Source organism: Dermacentor albipictus, chromosome 5, assembly GCF_038994185.2.
Source record: "Dermacentor albipictus isolate Rhodes 1998 colony chromosome 5, USDA_Dalb.pri_finalv2, whole genome shotgun sequence".
Lineage (NCBI taxonomy): Eukaryota > Metazoa > Arthropoda > Arachnida > Ixodida > Ixodidae > Dermacentor > Dermacentor albipictus.
Window position 1 is genome coordinate 109731223 of NC_091825.1, and position 18581 is coordinate 109749803.

The following is an 18581-nucleotide window of genomic DNA, read 5'->3' on the forward strand; positions in this document are numbered from 1 at the left end:
TCTTTGATAACTTGTAGCACAAATTAATCGATTCTCCTACCTTTCGAGCAACTATACAACAAGCGGAAGAACGCCCTGTACTTTTCGTTCATACCACAGTTGTAAGCGTGCCTACGGGTCAATAAATTTCCTTGTCAGCTACATTGAAGATTGGGTTCTGCACGTTACTGAAATCGGAATCATATTCGTGGCCGTCTTAGTCCGCGGTTGCTCTGTTTTATAATTCCCGCGGGGATCACAGGGCTGCGCTGAAGAGGCTCCAAATGGGCAAAATCCACTGCGCCGAAGGGGTCAGCGCCGCCATGCCACCACAAGCGAAACAAACACGCAATAAACCCGCAGCGCGCGACAGCTGCGAGAGCAGCCTTCTGTGTACACTGCTTGCATGCCCCTGCAGTCACCATGGCGCGGTCGCGACTTCTATAGTGCAGTTGCAAGTCCTCGCAGAGCCACCGGCTATGGGTGTCTTTCACTCGTCTAAGCGCTCTCCTTCGTTCCATCAATTTCCAAACGGTTTTTGCTTGCTTCTCCCAGCGCGACTCGTCTCGCGGAAGTGGGTGAATCGCGCAACAGGATGGGGTGGGGAGGGGGCACGCTAAGTGAGTGAATGAGAGAGAGAGAGAGACAGCGTATACGCGTGTGCGAGTTAGCGAGCGAGCCACAGAGCTCACATTTCGTTAGCCACAGCCAGTAAGCCTCATTGCACCGAGTCACGCATAGATGTTCAACGGGCTCGCACGCGCGAGCGAGCGACTCACGAGGCATACGCATACGTTCTGCTGCTGTCTACGCGGGGTTCCCGACGTCGCGCGCTGCGTGCTCGTGCAGACGGGATGAAACAAGTAGCAAAGCTCCCTCCGTCTCATCTTCTCCCTCTCGCGCAGCCGGAGAAGTCGGCTGATATCGGCAGCTTTCAGAAGACGCGAACTTCGATTATGCATGTGGCTGCTTGGAGAAATCTTTGCGAATATCTCGTTTCAAAGCGAACAGCTTTCTTTGACACTTTCACCCGTTTTTGCGGTGGTCACCGGTGGTCGTCGTATTTTCATCACCAGTACAAAGGCGCTCACGGAAGAGGTGCGTGTCGCGCAACCAAATTTCGGGGCCCGTTCGTCGAACACCGACTATGTATTATAGCTATTTGAGACGCGCGCGCTGTCGCGGGAAAGGTTTCGGGTGTCTGAATGAATGAATGAATAGAATTTATTGATAGGAAAGACAGAGAGGTCGACCTGAGCTAGTGCGCTCTAGTCTGCTACTCTGCACTAGGGAAGAGGGAAGGGGAGTGAAAGTATTGGGATGGATGATGATGATAAGAGAAGTAGCGAGTGCTTATGTACATGATACAGTTGCCTCGCTAGAGCCGCTCGTCGAGCTTGGTGTCCTGCAGGAACTTCAACAATACTTTTGTTGCACGCACTGAAATTGCAGTGTCAGTCCATGGGGCGACGATAGCTTCCTCCGACAGTAGTTGTCTGCCAACGCTGGCTAGGAAACTGTCTAACGTCCTTCGCTCCAGCACATATGCTGGGAAGTCGCACAGTACGTGTTGCAGTGTTTCGGGCATCTGGCAGTGTACACAATCAGGGTTGTTCGATTGGCCGATGAGGTGTGCGTAGCGACGGGTGAAAGCTTCAACGCCGAGCCGAAACCTGTGTAGTTGGATGGATGGATACAACTTTCTTGTACGTCCGGCAAGGTTTAACGCGACCCGGACTCAGGTCTCCCATGGAGGAACGTCAAGGCCCTGCCTCAACGCCGCCTCACGGGCTTGCTGGACTGCCCACGTCTGGATTCCGAGGTCTGAGCCGGAATCCGGCTTTTGGAGCCGATCATGCACCAGCCGGCATCTTCACCGAATTCCTCAGGAGACATCTCCTGTCCGTTGACCTGGACCTCCATTCTTGGCGAAAAGTGATTCTTAGGGCTTGGGTATTGTTAGGCCTGGCGGGCGGTAGCTCGCCTAGGCTTGCCTCCAGGCGTGCCCAGCGTCTGAACGCGGCGTCGGCGTTGCTCGGGCGGAAGTGCTTTATAAAGTAGCCAAACAACGTTTCCCACCTTGAAACTTGATACCAGCACGCTCCTGGCAGCTTGCTGCATTCGAAAATTGCTGAGCTAGAAAAATAGCGTTCTGGCTCGCAGTGTAATCCTGTGTAGCAATGATGTTTTGCTCCGTGTAAGCTTCGGGGGCAAACAGAATTTACCGTCTGGGTCAATCGTATGTGGACGTCTGTGAATATTATCAGAGTGGGCTCTGTAAGCCTTTGTAAGGTCCTGCATGAGTGCCTTGATCATGGAGTTGGTGTCAGGTCGCGAGTAGGCAATCCGTTCTTCATCAGAGGAAGAGGAGGCCGATCTTGCCTCACTGTCAGCGAGTTCCTTACCAAAGACACCACAATGACTAGACACCCATTGAAAAGTGATCGCGTGGCCACTTAACTCGGCACTGTGATAAAGTTCGACGATTTCCAGCACGAGCAGATAGTATGGACCTTTCTTTAATAAGTATTTTAGCGCCTGTAGCGCTGATTTGGCATCGCACAATATCGTCCATTTATGGGGTGTCTGCGTCTGAAGGTTTAGATACTGCGTTGGAGCACTCAGAAAGGACATCGTTCTCTACTCCCGCCACCCTCTCCCCCTATATGGCCGCTGAGGGAGAAGGAGACGGCGGGAAAGGAGGCTGGCACTCACCTTTCACACCGGCGCTCGCTCCGATTGAGACCAACACGCATTGGAGTAATATATACAGAGTGCCCCACATAACTAGAGCCAAGAATTTAAATATGAAAGGCGCGTCGGAAGCGAATTGAACCGAACGCATACTATTGGCAATAACCTATAATAACACGGACAATTTTTTTTTTGTTTTCTACATAACTCCCTAATCTCGTCTGGATAAGGAGAGCAAACATTATATAATGAGAGAAAAAAGCATAATGCATCAAAAAAGCTCTGTTAAATATGAGAAGGGAATCAGCAGACAGTATGGGTTCACCTTAATCGTCATTCAGATATATATCAGGTGGCGTTTATTGCTTTTTACAATGCTCCAGAACTTTTTAGGTTTATTACAAAGTTAGGTAAATTCGTAGAAAGATGTCTTAGTTGCGCGAACAGAATTTGGGTAGTCTTACTCGCCTTTAAAGAACGCTTCTCAGCGTTCATCAGTGTTTCGGAGCATTGCCAAACGAAACAGGCACTGTTTTTTTATTACAGGGACTTTTAGGCGTATTCGTAAACCGTGGTATACTTAACGTAACTTTTGTTTCCAGATCATTGATAATTGTGCTTCTTGAAGGCAAAAATTCTCGATTCCAACGCAGGTTATGTTGTTAGCTGTTCTTTCATTGACGTTTGATACCGACAGCGCCGCCGCCCACCGGCCTTCATCGCCACATGAAAACGGCTGTGAAGCTGGCGTTAACGGCTTCGCTGTAAAACTAGCGAATTATCCAACAGCAGCAGACAATAAGTCAGCACCTGCCGTGGTTGCTTAGTGGCTATGGTGTTGGGCTGCTAAGCACGAGGTCGCGGGATCGAATCCTGGCCCTGGCGGCCGCATTTCGATGGGGCGAAGACACTCGTGTATTTAGGTGCATGTTAAAGAATCCCAGGTGGTCCAATCCAAATAATCACATCGTGGTTGTGGCACGTAAAAACGGAGATTTTTTTTTAATAAGTCAGCGAAGAGGAGAGCGCAGCTGTTAATCCTATCGCAAGTACTGACTGTGGAAAGATAAAAACCGCTCACTTATCGGGCACCCGCTTACAATAAATAAATAATTTTCTTCGTCGTCACTTAGCCGGTTCTAAATAGTTGCAGAGCTCTCATGGAACTTGGAAACAGTGAACCACGCTTTGAATTTTTTCTCGATTTAACGAGGTAATCAAGGACATCTGCGATGGGGAAACACACACCTCATTTTCCATCTGTTTACTCGCTCAATGCAGCAATATCTCCACGAGAAAGAAAAGAAAAACGTGCTACAGCTTCTTTTTGCGGCGACGAACAAAGACAACTTACAATGCCAACTTCCCGCTCAAGGTGCATGCGACACTGGCTTCTGCAGCGTTGTCTCAGTGGCGCCACTTATAACGACGCAATAGAAACCGCGCACGGGGAGATTGGAGGGGGGATGCCACCGACCACAATGCGTTCGCTCTATGCGCGTAATCGCCCCCAGCGACTGAGCACCGCCGGCTCTATAGCATCGCGCTGCACCTTGGAACAAGCTCCGCCAGGTGCAAGGAGACGAGGCGTAGTCACGTTACGACGCAATTGAGTCGCCTCGCTCACGCGTAGAGAATGGGCCGCACAGTTTTCCTTCCCCTCGTATACCTGGTCAATGACGAGAACTACGAGCAATTACCCGCGCCACCGATGTCAACACCCGAATGATGTTCACACACACAAAGATGCTACTGAGAAGCAAGCGCCTCCAAGTGCGCACCTCACTAAACAGAAGCACACGCGAACTTAAACTGAGAAAGAAAAAGAGAGAGCTTATTGAGCCGAAAGCCCAGGGTAGACCCGACGGGTCGAGCGTTATTCGGCTCCTGAAAAAGCAAAGGCCGGAGGCACCGAATCCTACTCGACGTCTCAATCTTGAAGGCGTTCAACTTGTACTTGCGCTGCAGGTGTTCTAAAATATGTGAGCGCCGACAGCTGACTCGTTAGCATGGAGAGCGCATAATTTCGCATTTCCTGACCTGACCGGCACGCCCCTCTAATCGTCCTGCATATCTGAGCCGTTCCTACAGTTGTATTGAAAAGTGTCTTGCAAAGAGCAGCTGTTCCGCGCTGCTGTGTATGTAAGCGCACTTCCAAGCGCAGGGTATCGTACGATCGGGACCAAAAAGTCCCGCTTCAAATGCCCAGGTGCGATGCTTAGTCGGGCAGTTTGACCGATGGACCGCTGCATCTGAACTGCGCGACCATCCTTGGTGCGGCTGCATACTGAAGCACGGTGACAAAGCTCGAGAATTGTAGCGGTAAGTACGAAGCCCAGGACTGTACGTGAGCGCCCTTTTATAGTTATCCTACCACATTATAGGTGAGGAATGATTGAGACCAAGGCGACGGAAAACGAGAGGAAGGATTCAATCGACATAGCTGCCTTTTATATTTTTTTTACGTTTTCAGTAATAAGTATCTCAGACATTCTCATAGTACAAAGCGACTTCGATATTATACATGCAGTGCTGCGTTACTGCTTGACCGAAATGGTTTACATGGTAAAGGCCCAAGAATACTGTCCGTTTCTTTCGTTACTTCTTGCTTTAAAGAATGAACTTCCAAAAGCACTTGCCTTCAAATGTAACGAGGCCATAAGCGTCCGTCTGTACGTCTAAGCAGGACTGAGCACGGTTGGCTACCCTACACTGGGAAAGAAAAAAGGGGAGGGAAAGATTAAAGGAAGAAGAGAAAGCCACTGGGGATATCGTTCGGTCACTCAGTCCGGATCACAGACGGTGATTCAATCCAGTCACGATCAATAAGCATCCGATACAATATTTCTCACGTGACAACATCGACTGGTTCAGAGCTTGTTGCCCTCCGAGGTGCCGTTGATTATATTAACAACCAATCGGCTAATCGGTGGGCAATATTCTGCGACTCGAAGGTCATCTTACAATGCCTTCTGTCAGCTCTTCGCCACGGGTCTTGCGAACAACTCGTGTCGAAGATATGAGAAATGCGCCATCATATGATAGCGAAAGGACACGATGTCATGTTTCAGTGGCTGCCGTGCTATTACGGTATCTCCGGCAACGACCTCTCTGACGAAGCTGCTAGGAAAGCACATGAAGGAGCAACCCTTGCTTCTGTACCTTTATCGCGAACTGACGCAGTCCGACACTTAAGCAAACTATAGCGCACCGTATGACATTGGAGAAGTTGCCCACACCTGAATTCCCCCAACATCGATTGCATTCCCTCGGCCCACCTACGCAACTGTGGCTGTTACCTGGGCTTCCGCAAAATGAGGAAACAATGTTGTGCCACTTACACTTGGGCTTCGCATTCACCAATGCATATACTTGTTTGATTGGAATGGCTGATAGCGCCGAGTGCAATGTATACCTGCGGTGTCGAGGAGACCATAGAACATCTATAGACTGTGCTACTGCCCATCTTTTGAGATTGAAAGACATGACCTCTGCAAAGCCCTAAAAAAGTTAGATATAAAACCGTTCACCTTGAACAAGATTTTGGGACCGTGGCCTCGCATATCGCAGCTACAAAAGGCGACAAAAGCGCTGCTGCGACATTTCAAAGTAAATGTTGACAAGAACTGTAGTGTGTATCCAGCCTTTTCACAATGTTAAGTTGTTGCATGAATGAAGGCTGATGACAGCTGAAGTTAATCCTTACAGACATTTAGCAGTATGCTATCAGACGAGGAGCTTGCAGTCACTTGCAATTTCCTTATTCGGGAAAGCGTGTTTTAAAGTAGCCCGCTGCAGGAGTTTTTATCGGCTGAAATTAGTTCAAACTTAGTACTGTTATGACATCTTTACTATGCACAGGTGCGCTGTGCCCACTGTCCCAACGGATCGACGAAACGCGTAAATGCGTTTTGATCAAGGGGCTGTCTACTGCTATTGTTGTTAAAGCACCCACAACACAGGTCGAGACGTAACACTCCTTTCCTCAAATATACGTTATCTCGCAGCATTGTACTGACTTGGAACAGTTTTCGAAACGCACAGCAATATAATTTCTGTTTGTTTTGGAGGGTATATAAGCATGAAGGCTGTATCTACCTAATTGTGAAGTAGCATACGTGACCAAAAAAACCAGACGAGACATACAGGAACAAGTAAGAACGAAATACAATTGTCGTCACACCGGAACTGCGTTAACGTTCATTGTGCATTTGAACAATACAATTACCGCTATGCATAGACTGTTCCGGGATCTGCTTGACTGCTTGACGTGCACACCCCTATAGTACTGGCTGCTGAGTTCTAGATCAGGTCAAGGCCTCGACATCACGTAGCAAAAGTTACGGCACCCTACATCAAGTAGCATCAGGTAGGTTATAGATAAAAAAATTCCACTAAGAGCAACTCTGTCGAGGCGAAAGTCTGCTCGCGCTAGCTTTTCGTCAGCAAAGCCGCGGATAACAAAGGAAAATATCTGAGCCCAGCATCACCGCTCGCGAGCTACAAAGCCATGAAACGCACAAGCCGCCGCCATCACCGTGAAACAAAAGCATTCATGATAATGGTAGACCTGGCCGACTGATGCATAATCTATCAGATACCGCCAAGCCTTGCATATGTAATCCCAAGGAGGCATAGGCCCCTACTGCCAGCTGTTATTGGGCCTTTACTCTTATTATTTCACGTCCCGGACCAGCTCGCACGTGTGGCACGCAAGTTTTACGTACCAGAAACGTACCAACCAAAGATTGCGCAGAGATATGGAACGTGAAGTTACGGACACATAGTTAAAAGATAGTAAGACAGCAGTAGCTGATAATGTAGTTGATGCTGAGAATTTGAATTGAGCAGGTCATGTAATGTGCAGATCAGGAAGCAGGTGCTGTACTAAAGCAGTAAGATGGGTGACAAGTCAAACGCAGTATGTATACATATGGTAATAGTGGATTATGTGGTATAATGAGATGGGGATTTGGCTGACGCAAAGCAGGAGTAATCGAATATCAATGGGAGAAGCCTTGACTCTGTAGTCTGACATAAACGCACAAACAACGTTTAGGCGAGGGCACTCTTTATGATAACCGTAAGAAAGATGGTTTACGCAGACAGATTCACCGTATGTGAGCTTCCGCTGTAGGAAGCGCAGTACTTCCATGATTCCCAATTAATGCATACGCTTCTTTTTTTTTTTCAAGTAGAATAAACGTAGGAATGGAATCTTGTCCTAATCTATAATGATCGGGAGGAGGAGGAGGGGGGGGGAAGGAAGGGAAGGTAGGGAGGTGAGAGACTGAGACAGCTGGTTGATGTACAGGAAAAGTAAACCGAAAATTATAGAACGCCTTAAGGGCCCCTCATGAGGCTGTAGAAACACGTAATGTTTTGCATCCGAAAAAGAAAAACAGAAAAAAGAATTACGGTAGAAGCCGAGCGCTGATTTCGATTTAAGAAGTTCCTATTTAGAATAAACACCAGGAAGACGTGCTATAGCTGTTTCTCTTGTCCGAGGGCCGTGTTCGTACAGAGGCCTCATCAGAAATTTGGGTAACATGATGATTCTCGTGCCATCTATTGGAAGCGTTTCATGCAATATTTTTTTATATTGATTCATAACTTGACATAGTAGAGGTGTCATCGCCATTTCACTAGGTGGCGGTCGTCAAGCATTCTGTTTATGCATGCTTTTGTCCTCAGGCTGGTTGCGTGAAGACAAAAACGTACCGCAGCAAACATTGGCAATAAGATGAGGCATGTGTCTGCTGCAGGAAAAACCTGGAGACCACTCAGCACATCCTACTGCAGTGCCAAAGTAAACATCCTGTGAGATGCGCAGGTAACGTACACCTTCCAGGAGCGTTTGGACTTAAAGTGGATGGAAGCATCAACCGTTTCGCAGTCGATATAAGCTAGAGGCGTTTAGAGTATCGGTATAGAAAAACAGGGAAGAGATTGATACGACCAGATCCTTTACAGGCATATGTATCGGTACAAGATGTCTTAACTTTTCTGTCTGCCTTGAACACACACACACACACACAAAAAGAAAATTCACCGACGATTACGGAACTCCCTAATGGGAATTCTGAGCACAGCTGTTTAGGCGTTTTAAGTTAGCGATATATTGTGGCAAATAATTTTATACTTAATGACAGCGTCCTCTCCGCGGCGGCGCTGAGCCTCTGCTCGGGCAGCTCACGTTTACCAGCAGCGGCAGACGAAGCATTTCCACCAGTTGCGTTGCTCATTGTTCAGAAAGAAAGCGTGAACACGGGAACGCGTGGCTCGCGCGGAGCGAATTATATAGCAGCGGCGGCGCAGGCGAAATATACTTCATGCGCACTGGACCCGAAGCCCATGCCAGCGCTTCGCGCCCATGGGCTACATACGACACCGGTGGACGCGCTCGCCGCATGCCTGTGTGAAGCACGTCTCGTGCGGCACTCCGCTTTCCTGCTCACCTTTTCGCATTACTCTTCCCCTCCGCTTTCTCCCTCGTGCTCTCGCTGCACTTCCTTCTCGGTTTTCCTCCTCGCGCTCTCTTCGCTCTCGCCGTCTTTCATTCGCTGCTGCGCTCCGCGTTCGCTCTTTCATCCGTCGCTGTGCTCGCTCGGTCGGTTACGCCGAAGAACGCCGACTCTCAACGCAGGAACGGGCGCCTAAGAGCTGTGCACTAAAGATGTCTACGCAAAAATGTTAGCTTAAAAAGCACATATAGCATACCTGATGAACTCAAACAGGCTAGGTGACTATTTTTTGCCGCCGTGTTTCAAAGGGGATGCCAATAAACAACAACAACAGCAACAACAACAACAACAACAACAACAACAACAACAACAACAACAACAACAATAATAATAATAATAATAATAATAATAATAATAATAATAATAATAATAATAATACATGCATTGACTAGAAGCCGTAGCCGACATTCCGTCCCGGTTTTTCCCATTTTGGAGTCGAGGGACCGCGTCACGAACACGCCACCGAGTTCCCGCCTGCTATATTTTTCCTCTCTTCGTTTAATTATCACAGCACGGCGCATTTCCAGTGGTGGTGCTGGATTGGACGTTCTACAGACGTTGCACGCCATATTCGGTGAGGCTGCATACAGTGCGTCTTACGTATCGAGGCGCGTGCGTGTCAACCTGATCATCGGGCAGGAAGCGCGGCTTTCGCGAGAGAGAAAGCGCACGGGCGTTCGCTTGAAATTTTAACTGTTTTCACGCCGTGGAGCAGCAATTTGACACTTTGCAGACACGATCGTCAGCGTGTCGTCTACGCACCGCGCATGTCTATATTTCTTAGTCCATATTTCCGATGGGTCCTCTAAAATCAAGCGACAAATTTAGAGTACACGACTGTTCTACGTCTAGTGGTTTATAAACCCCTAGACCACGCGTTTAGACCCCTAGTACATGAATAATTAACAGCAAAGCAAAATTCGCCATAAGGTCCTTACGCCAGAATCTATGTCGCCTGTCGGTGAAGAAAGAGAGAAATCGAACAACGAAACGCACACGAAAGGGCGCGACTCTTTCCGCCTGAGTTCATCTCGGGGCAGCTCGGTTCCCATTAGTCACGCAAAGCTCCGACCCCCCCCCCCCCCCCCCCACACACACACACACAACGCGCGGAGCCCAGATTACGAGGCCAATTATATACAGCGCTGGCGAACAGACCCGCGGGAGGTTACTGGGACGGCTAATTTCATAATGCTCGACGGACGGCGGAGCAGGCTGTATACGTCATGCTTCCAAGAAAAAGAATAACGAAGACAAAAAAAAATATTCAGCCTCATCACGAATGCAACCAGGGTTTGGTGGTAAACGCTTGTTTTAACAACGCACGCTGATTTAACCACTAAATGAGTGAGCTTAGGTCACGTACCGGTTTGTACAAGTAAGGCCAAGATAAGCATTTTCTTTTATTTCTCGCACGCTCCATTCAAGTAAGCGTAGTAAATTTTTAGGATACATATTGCAAGTGCTACTGTGCTGTGTGGTGACAACATTTGACTGTGCTTGTGCGTCTATGCTCCTTTCTTTCTTTGTCTAAATTTGCTATCACTTTACTTCCCCCTCCCTTCTCTCCGCAGCTTAGGGTAGCAAACCGGATGTACCCACCTCGTTAACCTCCCACCCTTTCCCCTTTCTTCCTTCTCTCTCTCTCTCTTTCTCTCTCTCTCTAGGATACCTATAGAACAGCTTAGACTATCTAATTGAAAAACAGAGCTATACATGAATTCTACTGGCAAAGTGGCAACCACGTGGAGGGTCTTTCAGGCGTAATTTGGAGTTGGCGTTGACAAGATAACTCGAAGACGAACATTGCACAAACTGTTAAACGAGTGCATACCTACACTGTTATATTGCGTACGGACAACTGGCGCGGCGAGATTTTTATTTCTTCGCCATTCTATGGCGACATACGCTCAGATATATTGCTGACTTCGGCCTGAAAGTCGACGAGCGAAGTCCGCCCCACACTTGTTAATTTTATGAATGACACGGAACTATAAGATGTCTTCGGGCGTTGCTCCCGTCTGCACGTAAACTTCTGACAAGAGGTGCGGTGTTAGCGAGTCCTCAGCGTCCAACGCATTTGACAAGTGGAGCTCTGATAAAACAATTTCCGCCATTTGCGAGGCAAGGCCCTCAATGCCTTTTGCAAGCGTTTATGACGTTATATATGCAGCAGTTCGCTGTGCAAACGTTTCCAACGAAATGCGTTGTTACCTTGACGAAAAATAAATAGTCCTCTCGTCGAAACGTTTGCTGCGGGTTGAGGCCTCCATTTTTTAGGCCACTGCTACATCATTTCAGGCCTCTCCCTTTTATCTTCTCGTATGTCTGTTTCATCTTTGTCTTATACGTGATCCTTGTGATTTCTTTGTCTTGCTCAATGGTCGAGAGAGAGCCACTCTCAATATTGTACTCGGATACCGCGGGGTGAAGATACCAGCCATAAGAGACGTATGATATTTACGCGCTCAAAGAAAAGAAGAGCGAAGCGGGACACCGCTTCGCGTACTCGTTCAAGGCCGTGCGTTTCGAAGGGAGCGCGCCTCGTGTAACGTTTCCGTTTCCTGCAATTAGTTCCGCAGGCGCCCACCCGCAGTCTGGCGCGCTGGCGAGAACTTCATTCCCGCCACGGTACTTTCGCTTCGCTGGACACAGGTAGCCTGTATTATGGACAGCGCGCACTCTTACTCCAGCTATACGGATAGACGTGTACAGGGGATCTTATTGCGCAAACACGCACCGTGGTCACGTTCCTTCGCCTCGAGTGCAGGTTTGAGATGCGAGTACGCTATAGCGGCCAGCTGTTCACGTATCGCAACAGTATCCGCTGCCCAGCTGCTACTGTGGTGTCGCCTCGAGGCGTAACGGAGCGTTCGACCTTAGGCGCAGGGACAAAGCTGTTTTCGCCGTGGCCCTGCTCCTTAAAAGAGAGCTCATAACGGCAGAGAACGGTCATGTGAAACCCAAGCACGATGATAGGAGAGGGAACAGTGAGTGAGTGAGTGAGTGAGTGAGTGAGTGAGTGAGTGAGTGAGTGAGTGAGTGAGTGAGTGAGTGAGTGAGTGAGTGAGTGAGTGAGTGAGTGAGTGAGTGAGTGAGTGAGTGACGACAAGAAAAGTTTGACCAAAAAGAAAACAAGAAGAGCACTCTAGCTGGGTGAAGCCTTGCTAAAGCTTATTCAAAGTAATCATTCGTTCGATGAGGTAGAAATACTTTAATATGCAGTGTCATAAATGTTTACACTGATAACAAAACAATGCATATTTTAATTGGATACAGTAAATGAAACCTGTGTTATACTACATAAGCCTCTACTCATTAAGTTATGAACCTTGTATAAATATTTAATGTATTCAATACACTTCAATATTTAAATCACTTCAACATGTAGCACGCAAAATACCAAGCCGGTATTCAATCTCTTGCCACACATTCCGCAACATGTCTGGTGTGATTGTGGCGAAATCGTTGAATGAGACACAGCTGTACATAAACTCCATGGGTTCCTTTGTAGACGTGTAATAAGAAACAAACATAACCATCATAAATATAATATTTAATCTTGAAACCAGGGTAAACATTTATTGACCTCCTGTATTGCGGCGCAGCTGTCTGTCTCTACGCTTCTTCGTCGCCTGTCTTGTGTAGCAGTGTTCTTTTCTTATCGTTTTTCTTCTCAAAATGCTTCTTCGCCCGGCGGTGGGGAGGCCATTTACGGGAATCTCAGGCGGGGCAACACCCACTTCTCCTAAACGTCCGGCCGAGCTACTGCATTGTCGTCCGCGTTTTGTATACGCTGGCGGCGTATTCTAATTTCCTTGTCATTTTTAATATTGTCTTCTCATTTTCCAAACTGTTCGGCGAATGCTTCCCGACTCTGTTGTGCACTTTTGCGTTCTTAATACTCGTAGTTCTTTGCTCTAGTGCGTCAAAAACCCAACGGCCATCTCTGTAGTGCTCTGTATGTTGTTACTTTGCTTCGGATTATAATTCTTTAGGCAGACGGCTGCCGCTAAGGTCAAACTCGGCGAAGCCCGCCCGCGATTGGCTGCGCGTATTTGAATCTGTGCGGTCTCATTGGTTATGGTCAACGAGAAGTTGGGATTCGTGTTTCTCTCTCTCTCTCTCTCTCTCTCTCTCTCTGGCAGGACGTTTCCCGAGGCACCCCGGAGGGAGTTTGCGCCGGAGACCTCAAGAAAACAGGTCGCAGCGAGTGCTGCTCATATGTGAGTTATGCAATGTGAAAGTGTCCAAATCTGTAATTCATGTAACTAATCGTCAAATCAACCAAATCAGGAAAGTGTCTACCGATATCCTGTGTGCTCGTCTCATCTCTCCGGCACGGAAATAGTATAGCGACAACATTCTGCGCTACAATATGCTGGAGACGTTTACTTGGCCGTGCGCCTTGCCCGTTACCCAGATCACGAGGATGGCATATCAAATGTCGTATTCATACACGGTACACAGGAAGAGGAGACATACACAAGAACACCAACTATAACAAATAAATAAAGTTGCCAGTGTCTCCGAGGAAAGCTGAGAGCGCCTTCGATGCGTGCGAAGTGCTACCAGCGCTACTACAAGGTCCAAGTATAAATGGTGCAGCTCTAAGAAGCTGCCACGTAAATTGAAGGCAGACCTTAGCAGGGACTATTAATGCCTGCTCCTTTTCATCTGACCAAATACATGCGCGTTCTAATTTTATTTCTGGTATTCAATTTCTTTCTCCATCCCTTTCTCTCTCTCTCTCTAACCTGTAGTAGCTTGTATATGTTGTTGTCATCATCATCGCCGTCGTTGTTGTCCTTGTGGTTAAAAAATAACAGATGACCGACCGTTTTGATAGGAACCGAGATGTGGACACATTACTGCGGGACTTGCGTTTTGTTGCAAGCTTTGGAAGCGACAAAACCAGGAACATTGCGACGTCACTACAGCGACATCACGCAAAGATGTAGAAAAAGTTTCCCGCCAAGGCCGGCACCTACATAACCGACGCCGTAGAGCCTATCGACCAAGCCACCGGTTATGGTGCTCGCGCAGAAAAATAAGCACCTACCGAGCCGAACCAGGAGGACAGAAAAGAATGCGAGGTTGCCACAGCCAGCTATGTACACGACGGTCCCAGAGTCGTTAAAGGGCGAGAGTGTACAAAGCTAATGGTTTCTTTCCCGTTGCGCGGAACACACCTCAAACGGCGCTGACAGCCGCTACAGCCCGCTGTGCACCCAAGCGAGAGGGAAAATACACATAAAAAGGTGTAGCGAGGGATATGCCAGCTTGTTAAGTGACATGTGTCACGGCAGTAGTGTAGTGTACGTTATACACGTTGAAATGGGCACGCACGCTGTCGCACTTAGTGCTGTGGCTGATACTGCCTCGTACAGCTCCTAAGTTATTGTTTTCATCTCAACATTGAAGGTTCTTAGGAGCAGGTAGCCCTGTGACACTCCACATATCACACACATAAAATGTTGTTTTATCTTAAACGTGTGACTTAAGCAGGAGAAGCTTAAAGCATAGCCTACACTATAGCGTTCCGGATATGCTGAAGAGTTTTCAGTTGCGTATAGCTCAGCAAACCAATTACTAAATAATTGATTACTGTGATAATGAAGCTACAACTTCTCACTTTATTGTCTACCTGCATAGCCACTGACACCTTTTTTTTTATTATTCGATCCTCCAAAAAGCCCTTTTCTGCTTGTACCTTAGCCAAAGGTCTGCTATATTTTGTAAATAAATAAATAAATAAATAAACAGACAAACAAATAAATAAATAAATAAATAAATAAGATTTCAGTGTCGTTGTTTCTTTACAAATGTACTCTCGGTGGCCAGAAATAAACCTGAAGAAGCTCTATTTTCCATCATGTGGAACTTCGTTTGGGCGTTACATGGTTAATGAACTTTTGAACAATTAAACATCATTTTAAAAACCAGTGTTATAACGGGTCTGAAAAAAAAAACTAGTTGGGGCCGATGGTGGCCCTTGTAAAATCGGCAGGAGCAGCATGCGATAACTGCCCCTTGCTACAATCTCTCAAATCTATCGTACACAGATAGTGAGCTAGGGGAATCAAGTTAGGATACTGTGCTTTCCAGCTAACGTTAGCCAAGCAGTTAAAAAAGAAAAAAAAATGAAGAAAGAAACATGGTGAAGATACGACTGCGAAACCCACGGTGTTCGTTCGTCAAAAGTCACACGCCAGAACACCATAGGTTTTATAACCGTATCTTGCACCGTCTTTGCTTTTAAATGCGAAGCATTTCTTGGCGAACATTTGCGACTTCGATACCCACCCACCGGGTGGGTGGGTGGGTCCTACCCACCGGGTGGAAGACCTACCTACCTACCTACCTACCTACCTACCTACCTACCTACCTACCTACCTACCTACCTACCTACCTACCTACCTACCTACCTACCTACCTACCTACCTACCTACCTACCTACCTACCTACCTACCTACCTACCTACCTACCTACCTACCTACCTACCTACCTACCTACCTACCTACCTACCTACCTACCTACCTACCTACCTACCTACCTACCTACCTACCTACCTACCTACCTACCTACCTACCTACCTACCTACCTACCTACCTACCTACCTACCTACCTACCTACCTACCTACCTACCTACCTACCTACCTACCTACCTACCTACCTACCTACCTACCTACCTACCTACCTACCTACCTACCTACCTACCTACCTACCTACCTACCTACCTACCTACCTACCTACCTACCTACCTACCTACCTACCTACCTACCTACCTACCTACCTACCTACCTACCTACCTACCTACCTACCTACCTACCTACCTACCTACCTACCTACCTACCTACCTACCTACCTACCTACCTACCTACCTACCTACCTACCTACCTACCTACCTACCTACCTACCTACCTACCTACCTACCTACCTACCTACCTACCTACCTACCTACCTACCTACCTACCTACCTACCTACCTACCTACCTACCTACCTACCTACCTACCTACCTACCTACCTACCTACCTACCTACCTACCTACCTACCTACCTACCTACCTACCTACCTACCTACCTACCTACCTACCTACCTACCTACCTACCTACCTACCTACCTACCTACCTACCTACCTACCTACCTACCTACCTACCTACCTACCTACCTACCTACCTACCTACCTACCTACCTACCTACCTACCTACCTACCTACCTACCTACCTACCTACCTACCTACCTACCTACCTACCTACCTACCTACCTACCTACCTACCTACCTACCTACCTACCTACCTACCTACCTACCTACCTACCTACCTACCTACCTACCTACCTACCTACCTACCTACCTACCTACCTACCTACCTACCTACCTACCTACCTACCTACCTACCTACCTACCTACCTACCTACCTACCTACCTACCTACCTACCTACCTACCTACCTACCTACCTACCTACCTACCTACCTACCTACCTACCTACCTACCTACCTACCTACCTACCTACCTACCTACCTACCTACCTACCTACCTACCTACCTACCTACCTACCTACCTACCTACCTACCTACCTACCTACCTACCTACCTACCTACCTACCTACCTACCTACCTACCTACCTACCTACCTACCTACCTACCTACCTACCTACCTACCTACCTACCTACCTACCTACCTACCTACCTACCTACCTACCTACCTACCTACCTACCTACCTACCTACCTACCTACCTACCTACCTACCTACCTACCTACCTACCTACCTACCTACCTACCTACCTACCTACCTACCTACCTACCTACCTACCTACCTACCTACCTACCTACCTACCTACCTACCTACCTACCTACCTACCTACCTACCTACCTACCTACCTACCTACCTACCTACCTACCTACCTACCTACCTACCTACCTACCTACCTACCTACCTACCTACCTACCTACCTACCTACCTACCTACCTACCTACCTACCTACCTACCTACCTACCTACCTACCTACCTACCTACCTACCTACCTACCTACCTACCTACCTACCTACCTACCTACCTACCCACCCACCCACCCACCCACCCACCCACCCACCCACCCACCCACCCACCCACCCACCCACCCACCCACCCACCACAGGTCTAGCCCACTGGCCCGGTCGCGGGCACGCCGGACAGGCAGGATGTGTGTCATGTAGGTCATGAAACAGCCGCCTACTTCTTGGTGCTCTCATGGTCGTTTCGTTAACTCGTTATGTACCAGAATTGGCATAATATGACAATAGTGTATAACGTACACAAATGATAGGTCGTGAGATGAATGTCATGACATACGTGTCGTGTAGTTCATGGCACAGCCGCCTGCATCTTTGTGCTCTCTGTCATAGTCGTTTCGTTAACTTGGTAGGCTCCCCGTATACTGCTTCGCATAACATCGATTCACACAGATCGTGGGATCTGTCGGCTTTATTCGTTTTTTTTGCCTGTAACAGCTTGGCTAACGTGAAATGTGACACCCTATACAACTGCATACCGTTACAGTGGCGTGATTGTGACTAGAACTCGATTTTTCCAATCCACATGTCTGACCTGTGTACTGAATGGCGTGTTTTCAAGTATTCGCACATAAGAGGTGATGTCGCTGGACCCGCAGTGTTTGTTTCGGACGTCGGGTTCCAGGTGCAGAAGAAATAAACGTATGTGAGCAGAATGTCTCTGGCGTTTTATGACGAAGTAAGCGTCATGTGCACGGCGGCTCAACATCAGCAGTATACTTTTATTTTTAACACTGAAAGGCTGTAACTTCAGAAAGAAAAACAACACGCTGATCCAGCGCATTGTTTAACATTCCCAAGTCGACTCAGTGGACGTCGAAAAGCAAAGCTCGGAGTCTGGGAGCAATCGACGTTGCTCTACCAGCTATAAACAGCATCCTGTGATAACAACCGGTACTGTTCGCAGCAGTATACAACGAATAAGCAGGAATGGACGTTCGCCGCATGTGCCAGAGGCGCACTATCTCCGCTGATGGTCCTGGGAACAATGAGGCCACCTCGAGTTCTATTCCGGAGCGCTTGCAGAAAAAGCAGAACGAGAAAACGACAAGAAGCGACTAGCTGACTCAGGTTGGTGTATAGGTAAAGAAAAGGGTAAGACGAAGAAAAAAGAAAGAAGGACAGAGTTCCGAGGAAGGCGAAGAAGAGGAAAGTCCGTGCGTGCCTCGGCCCAGGAAACCGCAAAAGACTCGATCGCCGCTGCACCGCGATGTCTCACGCCATTTGGTCCCCGCGCGTATATTCAGGCACGAAGCAGAGCACGCCGCCGTCTTTGCGTAATTGCGGCAAGAACCCCCAGGTCGCCCAATGCGGCGGGGCCTCCTCTGC

At 48.0% G+C, this 18581-nt stretch overlaps 1 protein-coding gene across 5 annotated transcripts in view; it reads right to left on the reverse strand.

The window, feature by feature from the left end:
* Nucleotides 1-5360, reverse strand: part of LOC135920709 (uncharacterized) — a 311372-nt gene extending 306012 nt beyond the window's left edge. For 2 of the 5 annotated variants that reach the window (XM_070538734.1, XM_070538733.1), the window contains exon 1: nucleotides 5313-5329. The gene's annotated coding sequence lies outside the window, so the exon portion shown is untranslated. Of the gene's footprint in view, nucleotides 1-5312 lie in introns of all 5 variants that reach the window. The other 3 variants (XR_011514578.1, XM_070538730.1, XM_070538735.1) reach the window with 3 other exon arrangements.
* Nucleotides 5361-18581: the final 13221 nt, after the last annotated feature.